Source organism: Lissotriton helveticus, chromosome 12, assembly GCF_964261635.1.
Source record: "Lissotriton helveticus chromosome 12, aLisHel1.1, whole genome shotgun sequence".
Lineage (NCBI taxonomy): Eukaryota > Metazoa > Chordata > Amphibia > Caudata > Salamandridae > Lissotriton > Lissotriton helveticus.
The window spans coordinates 161913973-161924512 of record NC_136073.1 but is presented as its reverse complement, the minus strand read 5'-3'; the positions used below and the strand labels follow the sequence as shown (position 1 = coordinate 161924512).

Below are 10540 nucleotides of genomic sequence, written 5' to 3'. Positions count from 1 at the left end.
TAGCCACTGCTCCTGAACCCAGCCAAGCAAGGGGAGGCTCCCCGGGCACATCGGAACCCCTTCCCGGGCCCTTGGCCGTGCGGCAGGCTGGGAGACAGGGCCCAGGGCCGGAGCACCTGACCCGGGGCCCGCCCGGGACCCTGGACCCAGCCGGGGCTCCCAAGCCCGGAGGCGCATGGGACGCCTCCCCGGTCCCTCCGGACCCCGTCCCGGGCACCCTGCCACGCAGCAGGACCAAGGACAGAGCCCGGGGTGGGGAGGCCGCCCTCCCCGGGCCCTCAGGGGCCCTAGCCACTGCTCCTGAACCCAGCCAAGCAAGGGGAGGCTCCCCGGGCACATCGGAACCCCTTCCCGGGCCCTTGGCAGTGCGGCAGGCTGGGAGACAGGGCCCAGGGCCGGAGCACCCGACCCGGGGCCCGGCCGGGCCCCTGGACGCAGCAAGGGCTCCCAAGCCCGGAGGTGCATGGGACGCCTCCCCGGTCCCTCCGGACCCCGTCCCGGGCACCCTGCCACGCAGCAGGACCAAGGACAGAGCCCGGGGTGGGGAGGCTGCCCTCCCCGGGCCCTCAGGGGCCCTAGCCACTGCTCCTGAACCCAGCCAAGCAAGGGGAGGCTCCCCGGGCACATCGGAACCCCTTCCCGGGCCCTTGGCAGTGCGGCAGGCTGGGAGACAGGGCCCAGGGCCGGAGCACCCGACCCGGGGCCCGGCCGGGCCCCTGGACGCAGCCGGGGCTCCCAAGCCCGGAGGTGCATGGGACGCCTCCCCGGTCCCTCCGGACCCCGTCCCGGGCACCCTGCCACGCAGCAGGACCAAGGACAGAGCCCGGGGTGGGGAGGCCGCCCTCCCCGGGCCCTCAGGGGCCCTAGCCACTGCTCCTGAACCCAGCCAAGCAAGGGGAGGCTCCCCGGGCACATCGGAACCCCTTCCCGGGCCCTTGGCAGTGCAGCAGGCTGGGAGACAGGGCCCAGGGCCGGAGCACCCGACCCGGGGCCCGGCCGGGCCCCTGGACCGAGCCGGGGCTCCCAAGCCTGGAGGTGCATGGGACGCCTCCCCGGTCCCTCCGGACCCCGTCCCGGGCACCCTGCCACGCAGCAGGACCAAGGACAGAGCCCGGGGTGGGGAGGCCGCCCTCCCCGGGCCCTCAGGGGCCCTAGCCACTGCTCCTGAACCCAGCCAAGCAAGGGGAGGCTCCCCGGGAACAACGGAACCCATTCCTAGGCCCTTGGCAGTGCGGTAGGCTGGGAGACAGGGACCAGGGCCGGAGCACCCCACCCGGGGCCCGGCCGGGCCCCTGGACCCAGCCGGGGCTCCCAAGCCCGGAGGCGCATGGGACGCCTCCCCGGACCCATGGAGCCCGTCCTGGGCATTGAGCCATGCCGTTGGCCTGGAGATGGGTGCCCCGGACGCCCGGGGGAGGTCTGTCTGGGACACATGGAGCCCGTCCTGGGCATTGAACCATGCCGTTGGCCTGGAGAAGGGAGCCCCGGACGCCCGGGGGAGGACTGCCCGGTACCCGTGGAGCCCTTCCCGGGTACTTTGCAACGCCGTTGGCCTCCTGGAGATGGGTGCCCCGAACGCCCGGGGGGTGGGCTGCCCGGGACCCGTGGAGCCCGTCCTGGGCACTCTGACCTGCTGTTGGCCCGGGGGAGGGACCCCAGATGACCGGGACCCGTGGAGCCCGTCCTTGGCATTCTGACAAGCCGTTGGCCCGGGGAAGGGAGCCCCAGACGACCGGGACCTGTGGAGCCCGTCCTGGGCACTCCTGTATGCCGTTGGCCCGGGGAAGGGAGCCCCGGACGTCAAGGACCCGTGGAGCCCCTCCTGGGCACTCCTGTATGCCGTTGGCCCGGGGAAGGGAGCCCCGGACGTCCGGGACCCGTGGAGCCCGTCCTGGGCACTCTGAAATGCTTTGGCCCGGGGAAGGGAGCCCCGGACACCCGGGGGGGAGGACTGCCCGGGACCCGTGGAACTCGTCCTGGGCACTCTGACATGCCGCTGGCCCGGGGAAGGGTGCCCCGGACGCCCGGGCCCGTGGAGCCCGTCCTGGGCACTCTGACAAGCCGTTGGCCCGGGGAAGGGAGACCTGGACACCCGGAACCCGTGGAGCCCGTCCTGGGCACTCTGAAATGCTTTGGCCCGGGGAAGGGAGCCCCGGACGCCCGGGGGAGGACTGCCCGGGACCCGTGGAACTGGTCCTGGGCACTCTGACATGCCGCTGGCCCGGGGAAGGGTGCACCGGATGACCGGGGCCCGTGGAGCCCGTCCTGGGCACTCTGACATGCCGCTGGCCCGGGGAAGGGTGCCCCAGACGCCCGGGGCCCGTGGAGCCCGTCCTGGGCACTCTGACAAGCCGTTGGCCCGGGGAAGGGAGACCTGGACGCCCGGAACCCGTGGAGCCCGTCCTGGGCACTCTGAAATGCTTTGGCCCGGGGAAGGGAGCCCCGGACGCCCGGGGGAGGACTGCCCGGGACCCGTGGAACTGGTCCTGGGCACTCTGACATGCCGCTGGCCCGGGAAAGGGTGCCCCGGATGACCGGGGCCCGTGGAGCCCGTCCCGGGCACTCTGCCATGCCGTCAGCCTGGATGGAGCCCCGGACGCCCGGGGGGGGGGGCGAAGGCCCGGGACGCATGGAGCCTGTCCCGGGCACTCTGCCATGCCGTCGGCCTGGATGGAGCACCGGACGCCCGGGGGACGACTGCCCAAGAGCCATGGAGCCCGTCCTGGGCAATTTGACATGCAGTTGGCCTGGAGGAAGGAAGCTCCGGGTGGCCTAGGGAGGTGTTGCCCAGGCATATCCCATCTGGTCCCCATGGCAGAGAACCACCAACCCTGGAGGGGTGTCCGGGCATACCCTGCCACATAGTAATCCGGAGGCAAATTACCCCCCTTTCTTGCAATCTGTGCACGCGAGGTGACAGAGGGGACCCAAGGCGTGAAAGAACCCGACCTCATGGAGCCCTCGCTGGGATCCGGGAGGCGAATGGCACCTCATTAAGACTTCCAGGGAAGTTTGACCATCTGGTCCCCCCCATAGGAAAGCGTTGCGGGCGACCAGATGCCCGAGGGGATCCGGGCGACCAGATGGCCGAGGGAATCCGGGCGACCAGATGGCTGGGCATGGAGGTGAAGCCGCCTGGACTCTTCCCCACCCCGTCCCCGTCCCGGGATGAATGCCCGGGACGCATGGAGCCCGTCCTGGCCACTTGACGTCCCGTCCTGGGCATTGAACCATGCCGTCGGCCTGGAGAAGGGAGCCCCCGGACGCCCGGGGGAGGACTGCCCGGTACCCGTGGAGCCCTTCCCGGGTACTTTGCAACGCCGTTGGCCTCCTGGAGATGGGTGCCCCAGATGCCCGGGGGTGGGCTGCCCGGGACCCATGGAGCCCATCCTGGGCACTTTTACATGCCGTCGGCCTGGAGGTGGGTGCCCTGGACGCCCGGGGGAGGCCTGCCCGGGACCCGTGGAGCCCCTCCCGGGTACTTTGCCAATGCCGTTTGCCTCATGGAGATGGGTGCCCCGGACGCCCGGGGGAGGACTGCCCGGTACCCGTGGAGTCCTTTCCGGGTACTTTGCAACACCGTTGGCCTCCTGGAGATATGTGCCCCGAACGCCCGGGGGGAGGGCTGTCCGGGGCCCATGGAGCCCGTCCTGGGCACTGTGACATGCCGTCGGCCTGGAGGTGGGAGCCCCGGACGCCCGGGGGAAGGCTGCCCGGGACCCGTGGAGCCCGTCCCGGGTACTTTGCCGTCCCGTTGGCCTCCTGGAGATGGGTGCCCCGGACGCCCGGGGGAGGTCTGTCCGGGGCCCATGGAGCCCGTCCTGGGCAGTGTGACATGCCGTCGGCCTAAAGGTGGGAGCCCCGGACGCCCGGGGGAAGGCTGCCCGGGACCCGTGGAGCCCTTCCCGGGTACTTTGCCATCCCGTTGGCCTCATGGAGATGGGTGCCCCGGACGCCCAGGGGAGGTCTGTCCGGGACACGTGGAGCCCGTCCTGGGCATTGAGCCATGCCGTTGGCCCGGAGAATGGAGCCCCCAGACGCCCGGGGGAGGTGTTGCCCAGGCATATCTCATCTGGTCCCCCGGGCAGAGAACCACCAGCCCTGGAGAGGTGTCCGGGCGTACCCTGCCCCTAGTAATCCGGAGGGAAATTACCCCCCTTTCTTGCAATCCGTGAACGCGAGGTGACAGAGGGGACCCAAGGCGTAAAAGAACCCGACCTCATGGAGCCCTAGCTGGGATCCAGGAGCCGAATGGCACCTCATCGGGACTTCCAGGGAAGCCCGGCCATCTGGTCGCCCCATTGGAAAGCATCGCGGGCGACCAGAGGGCCGGGATCGAAAGGACTCCCAGCTCCCCATCCATCCCAAGCCTTCGCGGTAGGGTTCCTGACTGCCTGCCCACGCAAGGCAGGGCTCTTGGACCCCGGCTGGGCCTCAGGCGCAGGTTGGACCACCGGAGCTCTAGGGCCCGGACGACCTGGGGGAGGAATGCCCGGGACCCGTGGAGCCCGTCCTGGGTACTTTGACATGCCATCGGCCTGGAGGTGGGTGCCCCGGACGCCCCGGGGGAAGCTGCCCGGGACCCATGGAGCCCGTCCTGGGTACTTTGACATTCCGTCGGCCTGGAGGTGGGAGCCCCGGACGCCCGGGGGGAGGTCTGCCCGGGACCCATGGAGCCCGTCCTGGGTACTTTGCCAATGCCGTTGGCCTCATGGAGATGGGTGCCCCGGACGCCCGGGGGACGAATGCCCGGGACGCATGGAGCCCGTCCTGGGCACTTTTCCATGCCTTCGGCCTGGAGCCCCCAGACACCCAGGGGAGGACCACCGTGAAAACCATGGAGCCCGACCCGGGCACTCTGCCATACCGTCAGCCTAGATGGAGCCCCGGACGCCCAGGGGACGAATGCCCGGGACGCATGGAGCCCGTCCTGGGCACTTTTCAATGCCGTCAGCCTGGATGGAGCCCCGGACGCCCGGGGGACGACTGCCAAGGAGCCATGGAGCCCGTCCTGGGCAATTTGACATGCAGTTGGCCTGGAGGAAGGAAGCCCCGGGTGGCCTAGGGAGGTGTTGCCCAGGCATAGCCCATCTGGTCCCCATGGCAGAGAACCACCAGCCTCGGAGGGGTGTCCGGGCGTACCCTTCTTCCTAGTAATCCGGAGGAAAATTACCCCCTTTTCTTGTAATCTGTGCACGCGAGGTGACAGAGGGGACCCAAGGCGCGAATGTACCCAACCTCCTGGAGCCCTCGCTGGGATCCGGGCGGCGAATGGCACCTCATCTGGACTTCCAGGGAAGTTCGGCCATCTGGTCGCCCCATAGGAAAGCGTTGCGGGCGACCAGATGCCCGAGGGGATCCGGGCGACCAGATGGCCGAGGGAATCTGGTCGATCAGATGGCTGGACACGGAAGTGAAGCCGCCTGGACTCTCCCGACCCTGTCCCCGTCCCCGTGCCCGTGCCCGGGACGCATGGAGCCCGTCCTGGGCACTTTTCCATGCCTTCGGCCTGGAGCCCCCAGACACCCAGGGGAGGACCACCGTGAAAGCCATGGAGCCCGACCCGGGCACTCTGCCATGCCGTCGGCCTGGATGGAGCCCCGGACGCCCGGGGGACAAATGCCCGGGACGCATGGAGCCCGTCCTGGGCACTTTTCCATGCCTTCGGCCTGGAGCGCCCCGACACCCTGGGGAGGACCACCCTGGAAACCATGGAGCCCGACCCGGGCACTCTGCCATGCCGTCGGCCTGGATGGAGCCCCGGACGCCCGGGGGACAAATGCCCGGGACGCATGGAGCCCGTCCTGGGTACTTTTCCATGCCGTCGGCCAGGAGCCCCCTGACACCCAGGGGAGGACCACCGTGAAAACCATGGAGCCCGACCCGGGCACTCTGCCATACCGTCAGCCTGGATGTAGCCCCGGACGCCCGGGGGACGAATGCCCGGGACGCATGGAGCCCGTCCCGGGCACTCTGCCATGCCGTCCCGACAAATTCGTACGGACTCCTAACCTTACGACACGGATCGGAATCGAGCCCTCTCTGACCCAGCAGTTTCAGGCGCCCGGGGGACGAATGCCCGGGACGCATGGAGCCCGACCCGGGCACACTGCCTTGCCGCCGGCCTGGATGGAGCCCCGGACGCCCGGGGGACGAATGCCCGGGACGCATGGAGCCCGTCCCGGGCACTCTGCCATGCCGTCGGCCTGGATGGAGCCCCGGACGCCCGGGGGACGACTGCCCAAGAGCCATGGAGCCCATCCCGGGCACTCTGCCATGCCGTCCCGACAAATTCGTACGGACTCCTAACCTTCCGACACGGATTGGAATCGAGCCCTTTCTGACCCAGCAGATTTCAGGTTGATTTGCTATATACTTTACGTACGATTTTATGGGGGCCGATTCCGATCCGGTACGTAAAAGCAAATACGACCGACATGTCGGACAACCACGTACACCCAGGGGATAGGACTGCCCGGGTCACATGAACCCCGTCCTGGGCACTCTGATCTGCCGCCGGCGCCGGGGATCGAACCGTGATCACCAGATGGGGATATCCCAAAAATCTGGCATGGATACGGCCCGCCAGGACAGGTTTGGGCACCCCTGACTTACAGTATGCTTTGTGCAAATAATCTGTCTGAAAGTTTTCAAGGTGTCCCACAGCAAATTCCTGATGTTCTGCAATGCACTTTTTAAAATCAATACAAACAAGCAGGTACAAGGAGCTCAAATGAGATTAATGGCGCCTAAATAGAGCACGTAAAGCAAAGGAACAGTTACACAGCTAAGAAAAGGGAAAGAAAGACTAGGGAAAAACACAGAAAGAGCCTGTAGATAAAATTATCTTCCTGGGACAGCAGGTTAAGAGAAATTACACAGGGAGCAGTTAAACTTGTAACACGGGAGAATAAAAAAGTAAAATGCACTTTTATGAAGTGTCTTTGCCTAATCCAGCAAGCACTTTTGTTCTATTTCTCTATTTGCTTCTTTTATTGGTAAAGTAAGTTTCAAGTTCACATGCAGATATGACTGAGAGAGCCAGGGTATAATATTTGAAGCGCTTGCACCAGCGCTGATGTAGGAAGAGAGGTATAGCAAAGACATGAAAGGGGTAGCGATAATAAATATGTGAAGAGGCAAGAGTGACACCAGTATAAGCCACCTATTTATTAAACTGACATGGAAGAAATACTAAAGGTTAACTTCTAAAATTGTAGCCGAAGCCGAAAATACTCTCGTTGTCGGCAGGATTTGAACCTGCGCAGGGAGACTTCAAGTCCATCGCCTTAACCACTCGGCCACAACACCTTACTGCAAGCTTGGTGCAAATAATCTGTATGAAAGTTTTCAAGGTGTCCCACAGCAAATTCCTGATGTTCTGCAATGCACTTTTTAAAAACAATACAAACAAGCAGGTACAAGGAGCTCAAATGAGATTAATGGCGCCTAAATAGAGCACGTAAAGGAACAGTTACACAGCTAAGAAAAGGGAAAGAAAGACTAGGGAAAAAACACAGAAAGAGCCTGTAGATAAAATTATCTTCCTGGGACAGCAGGTTAAGAGAAATTACACAGGGAGCAGTTAAGCTTTTAACACGGGAGAATAAAAAAGAAAATGCAGTTTTATGAAGTGTGTTTGCCTAATCCAGCAAGCACTTTTGTTCTATTTCTCTAATTGCTTCTTTCATTGGTAAAGTAAGTTTCAAGTACACATGCAGGTATGACTGAGAGAGCCAGGGTATAATATTTTGAAGCGTTTGCACCATCGCTAATGTAGGAAGAGAGGTATAGCAAAGACATGAAAGGGGTAGCAAAAATAAATATGTGAAGAGGCAATAGTGACACCAATATAAGCCACCTATTTATAAAACTGACATGGAAGAAATACTAAAGGTTAACTTCTAAAATTGTAGCCGAAGATGAAAACACTCTCGTTGTCGGCAGGATTCGAACCTGCGCGGGGAGACCCCAATGGATTTCGAGTCCATCGCCTTAACCACTCAGCCACAACAACTTTCTGTAAGCTTTGTGCAAATAATCTGTATGAAAGTTTTCAAGGTGTCCCACAGCAAATTCCTGATGTTCTGCAATGCACTTTTTAAAAACAATACAAACAAGCAGGTACAAGGAGCTCAAATGAGATTAATGGCGCCTAAATAGAGCACGTAAAGGAACAGTTACACAGCTAAGAAAAGAGAAAGAAAGACTAGGGAAAAAACACAGAAAGAGCCTGTAGATAAAATTATCGGGAGCAGTTAAGCTTGTAACACGGGAGAATAAAAAAGAAAATAAAGTTTTATGAAGTGTGTTTGCCTAATCCAGCAAGCACTTTTGTTCTATTTCTCTATTTGCTTCTTTTATTGGTAAAGTAAGTTTCAAGTACACATGCAGGTGTTACTGAGAGCCAGGGTATAATATTTTGAAGCGTTTGCACCATCGCTAATGTAGGAAGAGAGGTATGGCAAAGACATGAAAGGGGTAGCAAAAATAAATATGTGAAGAGGCAATAGTGACACCAATATAAGCCACCTATTTATAAAACTGACATGGAAGAAATACTAAAGGTTAACTTCTAAAATTGTAGCCGAAGACGAAAATACTCTTGTTGTCGGCAGGATTTGAACCTGCGCGGGGAGACCCCAATGGATTTCAAGTCCATCGCCTTAACCACTCGGCCACAACAACTTACAGCAAGCTTTGTGCAAATAATCTGTATGAAAGTTTTCAAGGTGTCCCACAGCAAATTCCTGATGTTCTGCAATGCACTTTTTAAAAACAATACAAAAAAGCAGGTACAAGGATCTCAAATGAGATTAATGGCGCCTAAATAGAGCACGTAAAGGAACAGTTACACAGCTAAGAATAGGGAAAGAAAGACTAGGGAAAAAACACAGAAAGAGCCTGTAGATAAAATTATCTTCCTGGGACAGCAGGTTAAGAGAAATTATACAGGGAGCAGTTAGGCTTGTAACACGGGAGAATAAAAAAGAAAATGCCCTTTTATGAAGTGTGTTTGCCTAATCCAGCAAGCACTTTATTTCTATTTCTCTATTTGCTTCTTTTATTGGTAAAGTAAGTTTCAAGTGCACATGCAGGTATGACTGACAGGCAGGGTATAATATTTTGAAGCGTTTGCACCATCGCTAATGTAGGAAGAGAGGTATGGCAAAGACATGAAAGGGGTAGCAAAAATAAATATGTGAAGAGGCAATAGTGACACCAATATAAGCCACCTATTTATAAAACTGACATGGAAGAAATACTAAAGGTTAACTTCTAAAATTGTCGCCGAAGACGAAAATACTCTCATTGTCGGCAGGATTTGAACCTGCGGGGGGAGAACCCAATGGATTTCAAGTCCATCGCCTTAACCACTCGGCCACAACAACTTACTGCAAGGTTTGTGCAAATAATCTGTATGAAAGTTTTCAAGGTGTCCCACAGCAAATTCCTGATGTTCTGCAATGCACTTTTTAAAAACAATACAAAAAAGCAGGTAAAAGGAGCTCAAATGAGATTAATGGCGCCTAAATAGAGCACGTAAAGGAACAGTTACACAGCTAAGAAAAGGGAAAGAAAGACTTCGGAAAAAACACAGAAAGAGCCTGTAGATAAAATTATCTTCCTGGGACAGCAGGTTAAGAGAAATTACACAGGGAGCAGTTAAGCTTGTAACACGGGAGAATACAAAAGAAAATGCAGTTTTATGAAGTGTGTTAGCCTAATCCAGCAAGCACTTTTGTTCTATTTCTCTATTTGCTTCTTTCATTGGTAAAGTAAGTTTCAAGTACACATGCAGGTATGACTGAGAAAGCCAGGGTATAATATTTTGAAGCGTTTGCACCATCGCTAATGTAGGAAGAGAGGTATAGCAAAGACATGAAAGGGGTAGCAAAAATAAATAAGTGAAGAGGCAATAGTGACACCAATATAAGCTACCTATTTATAAAACTGACATGGAAGAAATACTAAAGGTTAACTTCTAAAATTGTATCAGAAGACGAAAATACTCTCCTTGTCGGCAGGATTAGAACCTGCGCGGGGAGACCCCAATGGATTTCGAGTCCATCGCCTTAACCAGTTGGCCCCAACAACTTACGGAAAGCTTTGTGCAAATAATCTGTATGAAAGTTTTCAAGGTGTCCCACAGCAAATTCCTGATGTTCTGCAATGCACTTTTTAAAAACAATACAAACAAGCAGGTACAAGGAGCTCAAATGAGATTAATGGCGCCTAAATAGAGCACGTAAAGGAACAGTTACACAGCTAAGAAAAGGGAAAGAAAGACTAGGGATAAAACACAGAAAGAGCCTGTAGATAAAATTATCTTCCTGGGACAGCAGGTTAAGAGAAATTACACAGGGAGCAGTTAAGCTTGTAACACGGAAGAACAAAAAACAAAATGCAGTTTTATGAAGTGTGTTTGCCTAATCCAGCAAGCACTTTTGTTCTATTTCTCTATTTGCTTCTTTCATTGGTAAAGTAAGTTTCAAGTACACATGCAGGTATGACTGAGAGAGCCAGGGTATAATATTTT

General features: G+C 58.1%; 3 non-coding genes across 3 annotated transcripts; all 3 read right to left on the bottom strand.

Moving 5' to 3' along the window:
- Nucleotides 1–7935: 7935 nt before the first annotated feature.
- Nucleotides 7936–8017, bottom strand: TRNAS-CGA (transfer RNA serine (anticodon CGA)). The gene has a single exon. It is a non-coding gene; the product is annotated as a tRNA-Ser (tRNA).
- A 589-nt stretch (nt 8018–8606) lies between these two features.
- TRNAS-UGA (transfer RNA serine (anticodon UGA)) lies at nt 8607–8688 on the bottom strand. The gene has a single exon. It is a non-coding gene; the product is annotated as a tRNA-Ser (tRNA).
- Nucleotides 8689–9310: 622 nt separating this feature from the next.
- On the bottom strand, nt 9311–9392 carry TRNAS-UGA (transfer RNA serine (anticodon UGA)). The gene has a single exon. It is a non-coding gene; the product is annotated as a tRNA-Ser (tRNA).
- Nucleotides 9393–10540: the final 1148 nt, after the last annotated feature.